General features: G+C 43.3%; 2 protein-coding genes across 2 annotated transcripts in view; one reads left to right on the top strand and one right to left on the bottom strand.

The window, feature by feature from the left end:
• LOC146847660 (uncharacterized) overlaps positions 1-21,571 on the bottom strand; it is a 229,423-nt gene that overhangs the window by 126,744 nt on the left and 81,108 nt on the right. The gene's annotated exons all lie outside the window — the stretch shown is intronic.
• LOC146847661 (uncharacterized) overlaps positions 1,049-21,571 on the top strand; it is an 88,958-nt gene continuing 68,435 nt past the window's right edge. Inside the window, exon 1 of the mRNA XM_085651783.1 lies at positions 1,049-1,249. The gene's annotated coding sequence lies outside the window, so the exon portion shown is untranslated. The remainder of the gene's footprint in view (positions 1,250-21,571) is intronic.

Genomic DNA, 21,571 nt, shown 5'->3' with positions numbered 1-21,571 from the left:
TGCTTTCAAGCAGCATAAATCGAACAGTAGTACAGAGTTAGTGTAATAGGGCCAGTTGCCATGGGAGGGGGCTAGCACACTAAGGAGTGACAAACACAACGAATACACCAGTGAAAAGGCCGTAATTCAGAATGGCACAAGCAATAACCTATGGATATTGACGGGTGTGTCAAGTGCCTATGGAGGAGATACTCCATGTCGATAGACAGCGCATGGGCACTGTCTAGGCTCGACCTAAAAACTACTTTCCAACATGATACATTGCAGCGTGCACAGGTTTCTCGTAGTGCAGTAAGATTCGGTGCAGTGGCACAGATTCCTCATAGACTGTCAGATGGGGGATTTGGGGTGGAGGGCTGTAAGGGTCTGAACTGATAACTGCACAGACAGACAAGAGAGCCTTCCTGCTCTGCAACGGGCTGGACACACAAAGATAGGCCACGAGCGATGTCACTACCGGCTGCTGCTCGTGCTGTCCCTGCTCCGGTGACCCTAAGAGAAACCCTTCTCCCTTTCATACAATGATCTCCGTGGATTACATCAGCAAGCGAGTCGCGCCATCTGGTGGCCGCTGACAGAACCTCCGTCTTCAGTCTTCGGGTTCCCTCTTTGGTCCCCGTGAATTCTTCCCCCATTGGCTGAACCGTAGAGCTCTTGGGCATAGCAGGCTTTGATTGGCTAAATCTCGGATAGGCTCCAAGGCGCCAACCCTAGAGTCTCACTGTGATTGGCTTAAGCGCCATGCTATCTGTCTCCAAGTCAGGACAGCTATTACCGGTGTCACCGTTCCAGCCTGTTGACTGTTGGGTTGGAGCCTCTCCAAGGGTAAACCAACCAGAGCCGAGAGCGCTACTGTTCAGCTAATAGGACAAGGATTCATGTAGACCAAAGCGAGCCAGCACGAGGGCTTCTGATGGACTGGGGACTACAGCCTGAGGTTCTGTCAGTGGCCACCTGAGGGCGCTCGTCGTCCTATGATGAAATCCACTGAGCACTTTGTATGAATGAACGAAGGATTTCCTCTTCCGGGTCAGCAGCGGTAGAGACAGCTGCAACAGCGGTTGCGGACATCACTTCCGGTCTTTCTTTGTATGGCCAGCCTTCTACAGAGGAGGAAGTATCCTCCGTCTGTCTGGGCAGTTCTCTTCATTTTCTGACCTTCGCAGAACCCCCTGCCCCCAGATCTCAAATCTGCACGTGCCCCACTTCAGCCCCAGGAGAAGGAGATCGCCTGGAAATGTCAGCTCAGGTAGGAGATTGTCAGCACCTTCTGCTGTGTTGAAATAGACTGAATAATTACCGGAAATCTCTGCCAGGAGCCGGGCTGAGCTAGGCTCTTCTGTCCGGGGACCACTGTGAGGGCTTTCCTTAAGTCCATGGGCGTGTTTGTGGTCATCATTTGTGTTAAAGAGGGGATCTGTACACTGAATCTTACTGCACTATGAGAAATATGTGCTGTTGCACTGCATCTTACTGCACTATGAGGAATCTGTGTACTGCACTGCATCTTACCACACTATGAGGAATCTGTGCACACTGCACTGCTTCATGCTGCACTATAAGGAACCTGTGCACTGCAATGCATCTTACTGCACAATAAGGAATTTGTGCACTACATTGCATCTTACTGCATTGTGAGAAATTTGTTCACTGTGTCTTACCACCCTGTGAGAAATCTATGTCACTGCACTGTGCTGTAGTATGAGGAATGTGTGCGTGCTGCTCTGCGTCTTACTGTACTGTGAGTAATCTGTGTGCACTGCATCTTATTGCACTGAGGGATCTTTGCACGTTACACTGCATCTTACTGTGCAGAGAGGAATCTCAACATACTGCACTGCATCTTACTGCACTGTGAGCAATATGTGCACCCTGCACTTTATCTTATTGTACTATGAGAAATCTGAGTATGCTACTCTGTACCTTACTGCACTGTGAGGAATCTGTGGAAACAGCACTCCTTTTTACTGCACTTTGTGGGGGATTGACAGAAGAGGCAATCTGGGCACACTGCACTGCTTTTAACTCTACCACGAAATCAGAAATTGATGCTCAGTGCTCTGCTTTTTACTACACTAAGAGGAGTGTTAACAGCATGTAGTAAGTCTGCACTACACGGGGAAGATAATCTGTGCATAATGCATGACCCTTTGCTCACACTATTAGAAATCTGTCCATACTGCATTGCTTTTTCTTACATTATGAGGAGTGTTTAAAGAGTCATTCTGTGCACGTAGGTCTGTCCTTTCCTATAGTACGAAGGGCAGTTACAGAAGAGGAAATTTGCACACTGTGCTTTTATTCTCTGCACTAGATGGGGCGTTTACAGGCACAGTAGGAAATCCATTTTACAGCAGAATGAAGGATGGTTGCAGAAGAGTAAATCTGTACTCCCTGAACTGCTGTTTGCTGATACTGTGAGGTTCTGTTACAGAGAAAATCTGTAATCACTGCACTACTTTTACCTAGACCGTGAGGGGCATTAACAGGAGGAGACTGTGTACAGTGCATTGCTCTTCATTACACTACGAGGGGCATTTACAGAGGAAAACTGCACTGCACTGCCGTTTTACAACACAATGAGGGGTATTTACTAAAGATTATATTTAGATCTGTATAAACTTCTGTGCTTTTTACTGCACGGAGAGAAATATAAAATTGGTTTAAATCTGTGCACACCACACTGCTTTTTACTGGATTATAAATGGTATTTGCAGATCTGTAAGGCACACTGATTATTACTATGGGTGGGCACAGCTGCTGTAGTGCCTCTACGCGGAGCTTCACGGAGTTTGAAAAAACACTCAGTGAAGCACTGCTTAGCTCCGCTCAGCTTCGCTCCACTCCCTCCCTCCTCCTAAATTATTATTATTTTTTTTTTAAAAAGACACTTACCTGCGTGGCGTGGTTGCACGTCTTGCACGTGAGGGGCTGACTAACTTTGCTCAGCCACAAAGTCGGAGTTTTGCCTACCTCCGCGTTCGCAGCGGAGCACAGAGTAGGAAAATCCCCGCAAACTCCGCTGGCGTAGCGGAGTTGCCCACCCGGGGTTAATTATTGCTCACACCAAGAGGGTGTTTAGAGTGGAGGTGATCTGTGCACTCTACAGCGCTTTGTACTCCCACTAACAGGGCGTTTACTGTTGAAACGAAACCATGTTCCGGCATTTGCACTTTATAAAACAGCTATCACAAAGTCTCATGATAGGTGAAAACACTAATCCCTCATGAGATTTCATCCTGATTGCTGGTGGTTTACAGGTAGCTTGCTGCATGTGCGCCATAGCAGAAATCCCGCTGTTCCTCTTCATGTGTGTATGCATTTACTTGCTGTTGTAGTTGCTGATGGCTTGGTCCAGATTAGTGAACTGAAGCTTTAGCTTCCTGTGCAGTTGTGTAAGTACATGACAAGGTGCGTCTGCACGAGTCTTACTTCAAGAGTTTGGAGATTCACAGATATTCTTGCTCAGAAACAATCTCAGCCTAATTTAATGAGAAAAACATGAAGTATGATCTGTCCGTCCAAGCATGCATATATGTATCCCTGAGTAAAGTGATTGTTTTTCATTGTCAGCTCCTTAATACTACAACCTTTTCCCCATACACCGTGTACCTAGGCATGTAGCAGAGGTCAGAGCAATGAATCTTCTCAGCTGTCAGGCTCAGCAAGACTTACTTCCGTTACTATATAAGGTCAGATCAGTGTACCACACATACTGCTCATAGCTATTCACCCTCCTAAGAAGGCTGCTCCTCGGTATAGGCTCTCTCATTTGGTGTCCCTCTCCTAACATCCTTTCTAGCTCCATATATGTAGATACAAATTTGTATACAGAGATCTGATAAGGGTGTTGGCTGAAGGATACCATCCTGACCCAGCACAAGTATGTTGGCCAAGTTGCAGAGGCCTAATATGTTATACGGCTCCCACTTAGAAAAGATAGACTGCGTATTAGGACAACAGGACATCAAAATGTAGGGACTGAGTCCATCTACACCATCAGAAATGCTTTTACTCAACTGTTTACAGGAGATGTCCAAGGACTGAATCTAGGATCCAGTCCTGTGGTTAGAAAAGTAATCCATAAAGTAACTAATTGCATTTGACTAGAAATTCACATTGAGAGTTTGAAATTGTGTTGCCTATTGCAACAACTGTAACTACTGTACTTAAAAGTCTATTGCCTATTTGCTAAGTATTTAAACTAAAGTAATTCATTCTGAGAAAGTATATTTTGTATTGTAATGTATAATGTAATTATAATGTAATTAAAAAAAATATCTAAAAATAAATAGTTTAAAAATGTAGTAAATCAGTATAAAAAAAAAATCTGTATAATAATACATTAAAAATTGTCATTTACAAAACCTTTGAAATTCCCTGAAAAAAACATAGGTTTCAGGCCTGATATAGTTAGGAATTAGCATTTAAAAAACCTTTGAAATTCACAGAAAAAACAATAGGTTTCAGGCCTGATATAGTTAGGAATTAGCATTTAAAAAAACTTTATTTTTTTATTTTTTTTTATTCAAGGGTGAAAAGGGAATTCTAAATAATCAACTAAGAATAACCCTGTAAAACAATGTATTGCATGTCCTTTGCACATTTTCTGACCACGAGATACAGAATGATTATTTTCTTGTTCAGTTCGAAAAAGGCTGCCTTGAAGATTTGTATTACTTGAAAGAGATTAGGCTGTATAGTCCTCTGTTTATCTCAATCAAAGATGACCCTGGCTGGAATGACATGTATATATGTCATGTGGAGAGGTGTGGCTCACTGGTTAGAGGTGGCAGACCCGTAAGCAGAGAATCGGCCAGGGACCAGGGTTCAATTCCTGACGCGGCAGGGTCGTGGACCAGGGTCAAAACGGACTCGATAATTCTCGCCTCTGTACCTACTCTAACCCGGAACACACTCGGCAACTCTGGGCATTAAGCTTGCCTCATCTCTACAACGGCCCCCCACAGACGCCGGGGATGCCTGGTTTCACCTTGGAGATACCCAGAAAGGGACCATCTCACAGGGATAGCCAGGACGGGTTCCCCAGCGGTCTACAGCGCCGGGACGCCCCGTTGCTGGGGCAGCTGTGCGCTTTACAAGTCTACAACAACATTTACTTAGTCATTGTAAACATTGCACGCATTGACATTGACGAAGGCCAGCATGGCCGAAACGCGTTTGTCTGCCGTTGGAGCGGAATAAAAAAACATAATTATCTTTGAAATGTGTGCGCCACGTTTTTGCTAATCACTCTAACGTTTGGAGAAATATATATATATATATATATATATATATATATATATATATATATATATATATATATGTATATTCACTGAAAAAACCATAGGTTTCACACACATTATAGTTAGGAATTAGCATTTAAAAAACCTTGCAAATTCACTTAAAAAACCATAGGTTTCACACATGTTGTAGTTAGGTGGATATTTCACTCGTAAAAAACCAATGAAATTCCCCCGTTAAAGTTAGTTCAGATAACTATAACTCGCGCGCCCGCAATCCACTGCTGATGACGTCACATATTACATCACTCATGACATGGTCAGTGGCATCACTGATGACATCATCCTTGTGATAGAGTGGCGGCCGCGCGAGTTTCGCGAGGATTCGTCAACCGGCGCCAAAGTTATTCCAAATAGAATGTTGCAGATTTCCTATGGAAACACGGTCCTAACTATAACTATCTACTGGCGACCGCCAGTAGATAAAATATATATATATATATATATGTCAGCAGGTGACCTCTGTGCCCAGGACTCCAGATGAACACGCACTCACTCGGAATCAGATGCTTTTCAAGTTTGCTTTTAATTCATGTTCATAAGCAAAACAAAGCTATGCCCAACGCGTTTCGGTTCGCAACTCGAACCTTGATCACGGGTAACAACCGGGCATGACCAGACATCATTTATTTCTAATATTGCAATTACTTCCTGTTTCCGTAGTTGCAAAGCATTCTGGTCAATGTAGTGCATTAAATTAACACTAGTATACGTTGTTAAGAAATTCTAAATGAAATAAAATTCATGAAGAAGAAAAAGGGAAGGTGATCATTGACAAAATTATGTATAACACTCTATCCCAAATCATAAATTTAAACCTTGATTTGATAATTGTGCAGAAGCTCAAACGTCATATTACAATGATTCTGCGATGGATCATCTTTGCTACCCTCCCGTGGGTTAAAGGGGGGAGAGGGACAATACATTCATTTCAGTACCCTCATGTTACGTAAAGTTACGGTTCATTGTTTTAACCTGTCCCGCTTGTCATAGTATGAACAGGCTTATGTCGCAAAGGCTTTTGGCAAAAAAGTTTTCTAAAGATAAGCATTATCATCCCTCTAGTGGGTGTTGGCCATTGTGCGTTTAGTTAATACATCTATTGCCTATTGACAGACTATTAGTTTTTATATTTTTGTCAATGTTATTAAACCTTATGTCAATTTAGAATAATCGTTAGTGACATTTTAACAATTTATACATCAGAACATTTTTATATAAAAACAGGGGCAAGGTTAATGTCCAAAGAATCATATGTGTTGAAGTTTTATAAGTGTACAAAAAGTTCCTCATCCTGGTTTAAACCGTAAGGGGTCAAAGTTCTGAACGAAACAATGTGCTTTGATTCTTTTTGCCGAAGAAGTTTTTCTCGATTACCTCCTCGTTCTAAGTTAGGTACTTGTTCAATTGCGTAGAATCTCAGCAATTCCCATTTGCTCTCGTGCATTCTTTCCATGTGCTTAGCAATAGCATTAGAGCGATCCATATGAACAGTGGCTCTAATGTGTTCTAAGATGCGTTTTTTTATTTCACAAATCGTGCTGCCTATGTACTTTAAGTTGCATGGGCACTCCACTATATAAACCACATATTTGCTTTTGCAGGAGATATGTTGTTTGATCTTCCATTTTACACCTTTTCTGACTTCTACCTCCTTTTTTGAAATTGCGATCTTGCAGGCTTTGCAGTCCAAGGTTTCTGTGGTTTTAACTTAAAGTGACTGCGAGTTAATTTGTCACCCAGATTAGGCGCTCTCCTGTATGTAACGTTGGGGTGGTCCCCTATAAGGTCTGAAATGGTGGTATCTAATTTCAGGATACCCCAATGCTTTTTGAGTATGTGGACCAGATCGCTGGTTTCAGTTGAGTAGGTGGTTATTAATCGTATTTTTGTCAAATCCTCTTTATATTAAAATAAAGAGGATTTCACAAAAATACGATTTTTCGCACAAAAATTAAAGGAAATTTTGGCCCTTGGGGGTCCTTCTGGGACCCCCTGACAAAGGCTAGGGGGTCAGGAACTGTCCACCCTGCCCCCTTTTCACGTTCTCCAACTTTGTTTTTCACCCCCTCAGACTACGAGAGACAAAATGGCGGCCGACACTTCCTGGTTTCGACGATTTGAATGTTTACTAAGATCTAACAACCAATCAGAATCGCGCACGCCAGCGTGCGCGTACGGTAAGTTTTACCGTACGCGCACGGTGCGCGCTTATAGATATATATATTGATTTAAATGCTATTTTCTCAGGAACTACTGAACAGATTTACACCAGACCTGCAAAAGGCACATCCCTGACCTGAGGACTACCTCTCTGACAAATTTCAAGTAATTCTGTTCAGCCGTTCGGGCTGTAGCTTGGACTAAAGGTCCTATGGAAAAATGCATGGGGAAAACGTGTTTTGGGACCCCCCCTTTTTCTCAGCCCCCGCTTGACGAATCCCCCCGAGACTTTCAGGGAAGGAGCGGAGCGCCCCACCTATTTTGAAAATTTCGCGAGGATTCGTCAATCGGCGCCAAAGTTATTCCAAATAGAATGTTGCGGATTTCCTATGGAAACACGATCCTAACTATAACTATTATATATATATATATATATATATATATATATATATATATATATATATTATCTACTGGCGGTCGCCAGTAGATAGTTATAGTTAGGACCCTGTTTCCATAGGAAATCCGCAACATTCTATTTGGAATAACTTTGGCGCCGGTCGATGAATCCTCGCGAAATTTTCAAAATAGGTGGGGCGCTACGCTCCGCTCCTACCCTGAAAGTCTCGGGGGGATTCGTCAAGCGGGGGCTGAGAAAAAAGGGGGGTCCCAAAACGCGTTTTTCCCATGCATTTTTCCATAGGACCTTTAGACACAGCTACAGCCCGAACGGCTGAACAGAGTTACTTGAAATTTGGCAGAGAGGTAGTCCTCAGGTCAAGGAAGTGCCTTTTGTAGGTCTGGTGTAAATCTGTTCAGTAGTTCCTGAGAAAATAGCATTTAAATCAATATATATATGTGGGCGGAGCCTAACCACACATCTCATCCTGAGATCTGATTGGCTGTCAGCACTTCATCCAAGAAGTGTTGGCAGCCATCTTGGGACCAATATACATGATAGCACCTCATTAAAAAGCATTGCAGTTAATAGAAGATTTTAAGACTTTAGTTACATTATAAATCATTTGTTGATGGTACCATACTCATTTTAGGAATTGTGGTATGTTCTAAGGTGATTTCACCATGTGAAAAAGCCTTCTGCTGGGATATCATGATTGAGAGAAAAATATTTTCTCATGCTTTTACCACAGAGGTTTGGAAGGTGATCTATAAGCTAAACTGAGAGCTTATTTTCTGTAAATTCACATTATCTTTCTCAGTCATGTGAGAATGAAGTCTGACATTCTCAGTAAAACATGTACATCCAACAAGGGCAGAGACTGTCAGTTGATTCCTTTGTGTTCTACTGCAGCTTTCCAGAGTGTTCCAAAGAACTACTAGAGCGCTAACCGTCCTACTTATGATAAATGTATGGCACACCTGAAGCCATCTTGCTTGGATTAAAGTGGTAACTCTTAAAACATTTAATTTAAAAAGGAACAAAATGAGGTGGTTCATTTTTCCATAAAAAGTATGATTAGTGCTGCATAAAGAAAAATTAGGGCACATTTTGAGTGACTTCTCAAATCCTGGCATGCAGACGGAAACATGCACTTTCAATACCAGCAGCAGTTTTCCCTGGTGAGCAGTAGCTTTACTACAGTGATCTAATGAGCAAAAAGAGTGCTAACATTCTGATTTTATGGCAAATGTGTGACACATTTGAATGCCTTCTTGATGGAATCAAAGTAAAAAACTGAAAGTATTTCCTACTGAGGAGACTGCAGTAAATGAGGAAATTAGGAAACTTCATAACAAATAAGTCTCCCAAGATGGCCACCAGAGACAAAAGAGCCCAAATGTAGCCCAAATATCACCCAGATGTAGCCCAAGTATAGCCCAATGACAGAATGTCCAAGAATGTTCTTAAAAACAACTAGAGCACTTACTGTCTTCATTATGACAAAAGTATGGCACACCTGAAGCCATCTTGATTGGAATAAACTGGTAACACTTAAAACATTTAATTTAAAAAGGAACACAATGAGGGGGTTCATTTTGCCATAGAAATTATGATTAATGCTGAAGAAAGAAAATGAGGGCACATTTTGAGTGACTTCTCAAATCCTCTTCTATTTCATTAAAAAGTTCTGACATGCAGACTGAAACATGCACTTTTAATACCAGGAGCAGACTTCCATGGTGAGCAGTAGTTTTACTACAGTGATCTAATGAGCAACTAGAGTGCTAACATTCAGAATTCATGGCAAATGTGTGACATATCTGAATACCTTCATGATGGAATCAAAGTAAAAAACTGAAAGCATTTCCGACTGAGGAGACTGCAGTACATGAGGAAATTAGGAAACTTCATAACAAATAAATCTCCCAAGATGGCCACCGGAGACAAAAGAGCCCAAATGTAGCCCAAAATCACCCAGATATAGCCCAAATATAGCCCAATGACAGAAGTGTGCAAAACACTTATTATTTTGTGTTTTTGCAGTGTTATATAGTGCAGACTTGTCAGGTATTGGAGTGCTTTACATGAGCATTGGTTACATCACACAAGAACAAATTTATTTTGGTTGTAGACATGGGGAGACTAAGTGATTTGACCAGAATCACAGAATGTCGAGCTGAAGCAGAAACTTCAACCTGGTTCCCCAGTTGCAAAGTCTGCAGTTCTGGAAGTAACACCACATCCTCTCCCCTAAGTGCAACATTTAATCAAGTTGTCAACTAGATAAAAAAACATAAAGATAACAAAAAATTTAAAAGTGCTGTGTCGCTATTTGAAAACTCAGAAAATATGTCCTTATTTTAGTCTTTTAGAGCACTAACCATAATTTTGATGCCAATAAGACCCTCTCATATATGTAATTTCTAAAGGAATGATCTAGGTATTACAGTTTTGATTACATCAAGATGATGTCAGGCGCTCCACACTTTTGTAATAAATATAGAATGTTAGCAATCTAGTTGTTCATTAGGATACTGTTGAGAGGCAGAGGCCAGGGGCACGGACTCTGAAAATTGAAGGCAGGTAGGAGGGTGCAAAGGCAACAATTTAACCACACTGAGCAGGCAGGAAGGGCCGTGGAAGCACAACAGACTATGGAGGGCAGTGGAAAGGGGGGCAGGGGCAACAAACCAACAATACAGGACTTGCAAGAGAGGCTGTTGGAGGGAAGATCTATTACGGGTCAAGGAAGCTAGGGGCGGTCCCCAGAGCCCCGGGAGCCACCACAGAACTGAGCAGGAGAGTGAGTCAGGGACAAAAGGGGCACCTTAATTTGAGCCGGGGTGCCTAGGAACGCTTGCTCCAAAAATGAAGAAAACAGACATATGAGACATGGAATTGGAGGCAGAATACAATGGCAGTTTAATGAGAAGATGCAACTTCAAAGAAACCGCAGAATAGAGACCTAAAGTACAAAATACAGAATCCAGATAATCATACAGCTGTCATGATATTCTCTGTATCTCAATTAATGGACTGACAGAGAGAGAGAGAAAACACATCTATAAATGCATCATGAGAAACAAGTTACACCAAGGAAAATGTTACCTAGGGACACTCACATTTACTCTTAGAGCAAGCATTCCTGCAATTACAATACAACATCTTTTAAATGCAAAAGTAAAGAGAACAATGGTTAAACATAACATGACATTTCATATAGGTAAAATAGAATAAGATACTTCAAGCAAAGCCGAGCAAGACATTTTAAGCAAAGGAAGACAAGAGCTCCCAGTTCTTGGGGAAAACCTGCACAGCCTGTTAACCTACATACAGACGGCGAGGTTGTCCGTCGATATCTGTGGGTGCTCCCTTTTTATATCATTTTGTGGGCTCCTTTGCACGCTACATCTACCTACGTATGCTACCCAAAAGCTTCGTCTGCAGATTTTGCCAGACATTTCGTCATTTACCCACTTAATGCTGACAATGGACTGGGTGAAAAGGTCAGTCTCTCAGGCCAATCGCTTATCGTAAGTTCCATAGAGCAAGCAGAAAATAATGGGTATTGTACAGGAATTCAATATATTCATGTATAAAATCTCCTCAGTTCTCCTAACTTGACGCACTGCGGTTGCCACTTCCTTAAAAGCGGGAAACCTGCCCAGGAAGCAAGTACCAGTCCAGGATGCAGCCTACTGTATGTCGACAGCTTCAGGGGGATGTTGAACTTTGATACCGAGCACGGAGCACTCGGGTAGGGTGGGGGCTACTAGTTTGGAGCAGAAGGCCTCGCAGACCTGCCTTCAGACTGCTATACACTAAAATTGCAGAGCTATGGTCAATTTAACAAAGAGGCCTACATATTGAACAGAAGGGCCTACACAGGGGTTTTATGCTGGCTGAGTGGTAAGGATGTCTCAGGATAATTATATAGCAACACAGGACCCGCTGGTCAATTTAATACGGCCTACAAATGCGGCTGGCAGGGCAAGGACAAGGGTCTCATACTTCAGGTGTGGACAGAACGGGCCAGGGGCCCCCTGTGATACAAAATCTACCCTCCTTCAAGGCTGTGGCAATGTAATAGACCATTGTGGGCAGAAGGAAGAGGCAATGGTAGTACAACCATACATGCCAACAGACCCGATTCAGCCAGGAAACGTCCAATGTTTTTAAGCTCAAATGGGCTTTATTTGATCTGTCTCCTGTCTACAATATCCTCTTTTTCAATGTAACTCAAAGGGGAAAATCAATACCCCAGTTTTTTTTCAAAATCTCCCTCTTACCAAGTTCAAAATGTTCGCAAGTATGGTACATTGGATCATGGAAGGAAATGGGATAGGGACATGGACTTGGATAACAGAGGACAGGAGAGACATGGAGAGGTGCACCAAACTGACCCTGCAGGGCAGGCATCAGGGTTTGCAGCAGCACAATACACCACACAGGGCATGCAGGACGGGAGTGCAGCACAACAATCCATAGAAAGCAAGAGGGAGGGGACAGGACCATACACATGGACAACAGAGAACAGAGGGGCAAGAGGCAATGGTAGCTAGCTGACCATAATGGACAGACAGGAGAGAAGGCTGCAGCATAACAGACCATAAAGGGCAGGAGGGACGGATCAGGGGCATTACAATGGAACAGACGAGCCAGGAGGGAGGGAGTAGGGGTCTGCACATGTAAACAGAGGGCTGGGGGCAAGGGGGCAGGGCAGGAGCAGCAAGATGGCCATGGAGGTCAGGCAGGATGGGCACTAGAAGCAAGACACAACATGAAGAGCAACAGTGAGACTGTGATGGCATACACACAGACCATGGAGGGAAGGTGGGAGGGGGTCAGGGGCAGCTAACTGACCACACAGGGAAGGTGGGAGGGGCCATGGCAGCACAGAAGACCATGCATGGCAAGTGGGAGGGTTAGTGGCAGCACAATGGCTATGATGGGCAAGAAGGAGGGTGCAGGGGCATGCACAAAGGACGATGGAGGATAGAAGGGAGGGTCAGGACCTGTGCACAGACAAGAAAGTTCAGGGGAAGGGGCCTCACAACAGACCACACGGGGCAGGCAGGAGGAGCAGTTGCAGCACAACAGACTAGGGAGGGCAGAAGGGTGTGGCAGTACAATGGACCATGTAGGACAGGAGGAAGAGGATAGAGGCATGGCATGTAGACAGGCAGGGTGGAGGTGGCAGGGACAGGTTACAGTCATCTGACAATGCTAGGCAGGTGGGAGGGGAGTGGCAGCTCAACAGAACACTTAGAGTAGATAGGAGTGGCAGGTCCATGGGACATGGTGGGCAAAAAGGATGGAGCAGGGGCATGCACAAAGACATCGGAGGGCAGGGGGAAGGAGAATAGGGGCAGCAAGCTAAGCACAGAGTTTAAGCAGGAGGTCAATGATGGGGCATAGAATTGGGCAATGGAGGGCAGGAGGAGTGGACTGGTACATCATACTAAATTGAGGGCAGTGGCAGCACATCAGACCATGCATGGCAGGAGGGAGGAGGCTAGTCCATGGATTCACACAACAGAGGATAGGGAGGAGGGGGATGGGGCAGCAAGCTAACTGTTCAGAGAAGGCGGGTATTAGAAACTTTATTGTTTTTAAAACATTTTGTCTGTGCAAACTACTTAAAATATGAACAAGTATGCAGCATAATCTCACTTTTATTCAGGAAGAAGAAGACGTTAGTGACTGTGACTCCGGGCTCACTTGGCAAAAACACCCCCTGACCCTCCACCCCCTATCGCAAAATGTAATGCCCGTGAAAAGGGTAGGTGAACACAGTGTTATATAGAACATAGTCCTGAGAGCACGATTGAAAATGAAAACTAGATATAGTGTATGGTATAAACTATGCACCAAAAAGTTTGATATAAGATGAACCAGGCGTGAAATATAATATGCAATACATTGTGCGCAATGACAGATTCATTGGAGAGCGCGAGATAGCACAGGCACTAGCGTGTGCTATGCGATATGCGCCTTGGAGTGTAATATGCACAGGGCAGTGTTGTGTAACCTAACTAGTCTCTAAAGTTGTAATATAAAATATGTGCTGGGGAGTGTAACGTTGCATATGCACTGTGACAAAGATATGGATCCCAAATTGTAATATGTATGGCATAGCACTGTGCGTTATAACATAGGCATTGAGGAAGGCACGTTAGATGGGGCAATATAACCCGTGCGAAGACAAGTGTGGCATGACATTTTCACGGGGTGGTGTTACAGTGAACATGGGCTAGAGAGTGTCATAGCATATGCACTAGCTAGTGGAATACAATACAGAGGTGTGTGGCACTCGGCAGGCAATGGTGGGTGTAACACAGCATTGGGCTCTGTCAGGAGCGCGCTGTGACTCGCAAGTGATGTTCGTCCCCTTTCCAGAGAGTAAAATAAAAAGTATTACACATCCGGCAGTGGATGTGTGTTTTATTAACTGTGAGGGGGGTTTCTTGCATAGTTTTGGTCGAATTTTTGTCGAATCCCCTTTGAATGGCTTGGTGTGCATGTGTATTAAATGTGCCCGTCAATAGCTACCCATGTTTGTATAAATAAACGATAAGGGTGTCTACCGGGATTAGGCACGGTAGAGCATCAGACATGTCAGAGCTTCACTAGTGGTGTAAATACATTCCACGTGGATTAATTGCATGCATAGTCGCCTTTTAATGAATATCACGCAAATCGTCATGGTGATAGGTACGTACGGTTTGTCCAGCATGTCCTAGGTGTGTCTATAAATATATATTTTTTAAAAATAATAAAAAACAGTGGCCGGCCCTGGGGATTGGGGTCAAAAAAATATAATTAGGAGACAGGCCCTGGGGGATGGGGTCATCAGGGCCAATAAATTAGAATAAGAAGGGGAACCACACAGCCCCCCTTCTTAAAAAAATAAAATAAATAAAAGACTGGCATCGTGCCGGGGGCCATGCCCCCTCCATGCAGCACTCTGCAAACGCGCCCCCAACAGGCATCTCCAGTATGCGCCAGGGAGCTGCGCTGCAGACAGGTGTTCTGAGGCCAAGCCCCTTTTTACACCTCTCTGCAACGCAGCTCTGTGGCGCTTACTGGAGGTACCTAGTGGTCTAGTGTGACCCTAGGGACCCTTAGGATTCAAGGGGACTTAATCTCTCAACTTAGAACAGCCACAGGGCGCGTTTACACAGTGGTGAAGGGAGGGGACGGGGCCTGAGGTGACGTGTGCAAACACGCACCATGGCACGTTTTAAATTGGGGATATAATTTCCCTTCAATACTGAGGGCCCCTGGGGGCTAACTAGCCCACCAAGTGCTTCCAGTAAGCGCCACTGAGCTGCATTGCAGAGAGGTGGTCCAGGCCGTGCCACTTTTTACACCTCTCTGCAACGCAGCTCTGTGGTACTTACTGGAGGTACCTAGTGGGCTAGTTGGACCCTAGGGACCCTCAGGACTCAAATGAACTTAATCTCCCAACTAAAAACGGACACAGGGCGTGTTTACACAATGGTGAAAGGAGGGGACGGGGCCTGAGTTAACGTGTGCAAAAACGCCCTGTGGCCTGTTTTAAGAGGTAGTTTTAATCCCCATGCCCTATTATATACTAGGGGCTTATAGAGGAGGTAAGGCTAATCACAGGGGGACCCCAACGCATAATGTTCCCTAGTGTATGTAGGTGTTTTCACTGTATTCTAAGTGTCTTTTAACATAGCACTGGCTCTAGGACTGGTTAGTCAGACTCAGTTACCACCAGTATCCGTCTGAAAAAGTTGAGGGTACAGGATGATTTTGCAACAAGGCTTCTTTCTGCTCTTCTTTTTGTTCTTTCTGCACGTTATCCTTCTTCCTGCACTTATCTTCGTATTTGAGGACTTCTGTTGCTTCTTTCTGCACTTCTTTTGTTTCTTTCTGTGCATTTTTTCTTCTTTCTTCACATGTCCTATCTCTGTAGGCATAGTTAGAAATTAGCATTTAAAAAACCTTTGAAATTAACAGAAAAAACCATAGGTTTCAGGCACGTTATAGTTAGGAATTAGCATTTAAAAAACCTCAGAAATTCACTGAAAAAACCATAGGTTTCAGGGGTGTTATAGTTAGCTGGACTTTTCACTTGTACAAAACCATTGAAATTCCCCCGTTATAGTTAGTTCAGCTAACTATAACTCGCGCGCCCGCAATGCACTGCTGATGACGTCACATATTACATCACTCATTACATGGTCAGTGACATCACTCATGACATCACTGATGACATCTCAAATGACATCACTGATGACATCACTGATGACATCATCCTTGTGATAGAGTGGCAGACCTCCTCTCACCCTAATATAACCTTTGATACACACATTCAAAAATAGAGACTAAAATTTTCAAAACAATGGACATACCAATACCAGTTACAACAACCTCTTCAGTAATTCTAAGATCCACATACACATCCACTCATTCACCAACAGTCCAATACAGTCATCCATACATGTACTCACTCATCATATGTACTCATACACCTATACATCCTGTTACACAATGCCACTCATCCATAGTTACTCACACACATAGTCACTCATGCTAATAAAGAATCAAACATATATTTACTTGCATATACAATATACACACACCACCACACTTACTTCTACGGAAACTTACACATACTTAGTCTTTTAAACAATCACTTATAGAAACACATACTTATTCATACAGGAACTCTTTCAATCTCTCACTCTCACATATACTCACATATATACACCAATAGTCACATATACTAGTTTAAAACATATGTAGTTACTCATAAAGACACTATTGAGACAGTCATTCACTCACTAACACACCCATACACACACTCATCCACCCATACAGTCCTGCACACATACTGTGTTCAACACATACAAACAGTGAGTCACTCATTCATGCACCTATGCACTACGTAATACCCCCACCGAACCATGCAGACACTCAGACTGATACTCAAAAAACCAACTAATAACCTATATAGACACCCATGTAGCTACTCACCAACCCATGCAGCCACTTATACACAAAGTGAGAGACTGATACAGATATTTACATATTTAAACATTACTCACTAAGCCATGTATTCACTATGATACACTTAATCAGTCAGTTACACAATCAATTTTTCAAAAACAAATCATCCATTTAGACACTTATATACCCATTTATTCTTCCATCGACCTTGAGATATACATATATAAAACATATTTAATTTTCAGAATAACACACATTCACTGGATGATGTCATCAGTGATGTCATCAGTGATGTCATTTGAGATGTCATCAGTCATGTCATGAGTGATGTCACTGACCATGTCATGAGTGATGTAATATGTGACGTCATCAGCAGTGCATTGCGGGCGCGCGAGTTATAGTTAGCTGAACTAACTATAACGGGGGAATTTCAATGGTTTTGTACAAGTGAAAAGTCCAGCTAACTATAACACCCCTGAAACCTATGGTTTTTTCAGTGAATATATATATATATACAGTTCGCTCTTAACCGAGCCTCTTAATGACGGCGGGGTGGCGAATCCCGATGAATCCTCAAAATGTTGCAAGCAATCCCAGAAACAGCATGCTGTGGACTCAGTTATTTTGCAATAATGTAAATTTATTTCAATGGTGGCACAACACTCTATGCGTTTCGGAGCCCAAGCTCCTTGCTCACGAGTATCTATTGTTGTGGGTCTTCACAATTTAAATAAACCATGTGACCTTCTGTTTTCATGAACACTGTGAACAGAATTTACATTTGAGTTGTATTTTCTTCACTCAAAACGGCAGTTTAAATAAACAAACCAACCAACCAATGTTTCGCATATTATATGATCAAAAGGCAAGTGGGATAAAATAAATAATAGTTCATTGCTATTTACGGGGTGATGCAGATTTTGTGAACATTTCAGTACAAATAAAGTTTTGGGCCACCTTTATTGACTATTCATATAGTGGACAGCAGACACTGTCTGGGTCACGGACTTGAGAACTATTGTTTCCATATCGGCACACGCCGCTCCGATCTACTCATCCATGCACTTGTAATGCAAGAGCAAAAAAAACAGACATGATCAAAAAGACACCAACAGATCTTGCTGTTGATATCATTATTTCGTCAATTATTGCCCCTGTGGGCACATGTTATACAACCTTATAACCTCATGTATACATCCTGTCATGCCCCAGTGGGCCATTTAACACGTCCATGTTGGTCTGCTCGTGGTATATATATTTTATATTCAAATTGTTCATGACTTCTTAAGATACTGCCCCATTGGGCTTACCCTTACATCTTGCTGGCCAAATTTCACCTGCATTAATTTTCATCTGTTCCATCAAAAACTATAATTTCGTAATTTAAGTTCACTTTTCTGCATACTTCGTTCAATTAGATTTATTTAGCTCTCTAGCCTTCCACTTGCCATCATATCTGTTGTTGGTCTGCAAGATACAAAAAACAGTCTGATTAACAGTCAGTTAATCCAAATTCCAAGTGCATCAACAAAATACTAAAAAGCTAAACAGTGAGATTAAAACCAGATTTCTGATATTATCATCTTACATTAAAAGCAACATTAGAGCTAATACTTCAATAGATCCTTTGATGGTGGTGTATTATATACTCTCAAAGTGGATGATTATATTACCCTAAATGAACCAACAGTTCTTCATCCCCGTTGTGTCCTGTAGGTGTCATGGTGTGATATTGTATTATCAGCTTAGATTCTAAGCGTCTCAATTCTCTAACACGGCCCCCCCTCATGCATGAACTAGCACAGTGTCAACACATTTTTTTCCTGTTCAAGACGCCATGAAATGAATGGGGTTCACAAAGATAATAAAGTTGTCCCATTCTAAGTGAAGTACCTACATTTATTGTTGATTGACCGGCTCAAGAGAATCAACTAAGGACATAGTCAGGGCCTCTGGAATTATGTGACCAGGGACCACCAATTTATGCGGCAGGGTTGTCTAAATTGTGTGGGAAGTAAAGGCACGTTATGCATCACATTTGTGCTGGTATTACTTCATTATGTTGTAATTTTTACATATAGTAATACTATCTAGGCAAATATTTCACCTCAGTAGTACCAGTTTGACAACCAAATACAGAAATAAGCATTGAAAGATGACCAGTTAACCTTTGCAAAAGGCCTTCCACTGAGCGTGAACATGTGTGGCAAGTTTCATCTGTTTGAGTTAGAGATCTGCCAAATCAATCAATCAATCAAGGCATTTATTGAGCGCGCTACTTACCCGTGAGGGTCTCGAGGCGCTGGGGGGGAGGGGGGAGCTGCTACTGCTCGAACAGCCAGGTCTTGAGTAGCCTCCTGAAGGTCAGAAGGTCTTCGGTCTGCCGTAGGAGTGTAGGTAGGGCGTTCCAGGACTTGCAGGCGAGGTAGGAAAATGTTCTGCCGCCGGTGGTCGTTCTTCGGATGCGGGGGATGGTGGCGAGGTCGGCGGAGCGGAGCTGGCGATTCGGGGTGTAGAAGGGAACCGTCTGTTTAGGTATGTTGGTCCGGTGTTGTGGAGTGCCTTGTGTGCGTGGGTGAGGAGCTTGAAGGTGATCCCCTTGTTGACGGGAAGCCAGTGCAGGTCTTTCAGGTGGGGGGTTATGTGGCTGTGTCGAGGGATGTCGAGGATCAGGCGTGCCGAGGCGTTCTGTATGCGTTGCAGTCGTTTCAGTAGTTGGGCCGGGGCTCCCGCGTAGAGGGCGTTTCCGTAGTCCAACCTGCTGCTGACGAGGGCCTTGGTGACCGTTCTTCTCGTGTTTGTGGGGATCCACCTGTAGATCTTTCAGAGCATGCAGAGGGTGTTGAAGGATGAGATGGCATATCATGCAGCAGATGATGGATTATGTGACAGAGCCATTTTCATGCAACAAAAGCAGTGGCTCGAGAAGGTCATAATTCCAGTGGACTTTGATATAGTAGCCTCTTTCTCTATAGAGAGGAACCTCAGGATCTGGTAGTCTCATACTTTGTTAGACCCTGTTCTTTTTGCTTGAGCCCATTCCACCCCTATCTTACACCTCTGCTCCTCTTGTTTCTAATCTCAACATTTCCCTCGCAACTCTCTGGTTTTCTCCTCTTCCTCAGTCACAGTTTTCTGGAGGGAGCAGGGTCTTATTCAGACATAACCCACCGAAGTAAATAACTCCTGGAGTTGGTGATAGTGGTACCCTTGAAATCCAAGGGGAGGCAGAATGTCTTGAGGAAACCTTGGAAAGATAATATTAGGTAACCTTTGGGGTGTGTCTGGGGGAAACCTGTGGTAAGCGACTAAGATATACTGACACCATAGCACTCCCTCTTTGGGTTCCTATCATGTACCTACCTCTGAATGCAACACAGTTTCCTCCCTAGCTACCAGTTTTCCCAAATTCGTCCTTAATAAAACTCACAAGAATGTGCCTATCCTCGTTTCTGGGAGTCCTCCGACCTGCCTCTAAACATGGATTCCTCAACTGACTGGATGTCAAGGTCTACACCCACGAAGCTTGTATCTGCCACTGTACTGTGCAGGTATTGCTGTGTGTAAGTTGAACTTACTGTTCTGTTCAAGACAGAGATTGGACTTGCAGATATCCCACCATTTGCTACCTGTTTTCAGACCCCTTACAGGGGCCACAGCGCAGATGCGCTACTGGGACCCAATTGTGGTGGGTGTGGTTGTTTGCCACTGGAATCCCTCCTACGAAGGCTTTGGAAAATAGGCAACCCTTAGCACACCTTATTCTCCCATCAGCAATAGTGAGTAGCCACAGGCTTCTCAAGGAGGTTTTGTGGCGGGGCTGAGACTCAGATGTCAACAGTCATCCATCAGGCACAATCATAATGTCCAGCCTAGGGCTTATCTTTTATGGCAAAAAAAAGTAATTTAATTTCAAAGCAAAACTAAATACTAAACACAATACGCGTATAATGTGGGTTTGAAATAAGTAGCCTCTGATAGTGAAGAGCTATATTCTCTCTAGCTCCCTTCTCCTTCCTGCTATAGTAAAGTGTCTGTTTCTACAGTTCCAAAAGCTTAACGGAGGAGGCAAGAATGAGGCGCAGGTGTGGGTAACTCAAAGTAGGCTCAGTGACGGGCCATAGCTGTATGGAGGAGGCAAGAACGAGGCACAAGTGCAGATAACTCAAAGCAAACATGCTTGAAATGTTTTGATTGTTCTCATTAATAGTAACGATTTTAACTGCCATTACATTCTCATTCTGTGTTGTTTCCTTTCATTGTATCTGCACAAAATCAAGACCGTTACAGTATACTTTTAAAACTAGAAGTCCCGATTTCTTAGTGCAATGTTTGAGTGTGTTGTCTGCAAGATAAACACATCATTTTGATTACCACTGTGTCCCTGAACTTGTTTAATTTGACTGCTGACAGTAACCTGAATATATATTCAAGCAACAAGGGAACCCAATTGAATAAGTCAGGGACCTTGGGAATCGTATATTATAGACAACCGTGGTCCCTAGGGACGAGAATGATAGAGCAACGAATAAATATAGCCACAATCGGTATTATATTGGTTGCACCGGCGTGTGCCCTGTCAGCTTAGTGGCCGTGAGGATTATTGGAGGAGCCTTTGATCAGGTCTTCTGGTTCCGGCGGTGTGGGGGTGCTCACCTGTCCACCTTGGAATGTCTCTGTTTCTCCCTTGGTATGATTGAAATTCTTGATAGGCTGGGAAGGG

The sequence above is a fragment of the Triturus cristatus genome, chromosome 4_1, assembly GCF_964204655.1.
Source record: "Triturus cristatus chromosome 4_1, aTriCri1.1, whole genome shotgun sequence".
Taxonomy (NCBI): domain Eukaryota; kingdom Metazoa; phylum Chordata; class Amphibia; order Caudata; family Salamandridae; genus Triturus; species Triturus cristatus.
This window is presented reverse-complemented; position numbering and strand designations above follow the sequence as displayed.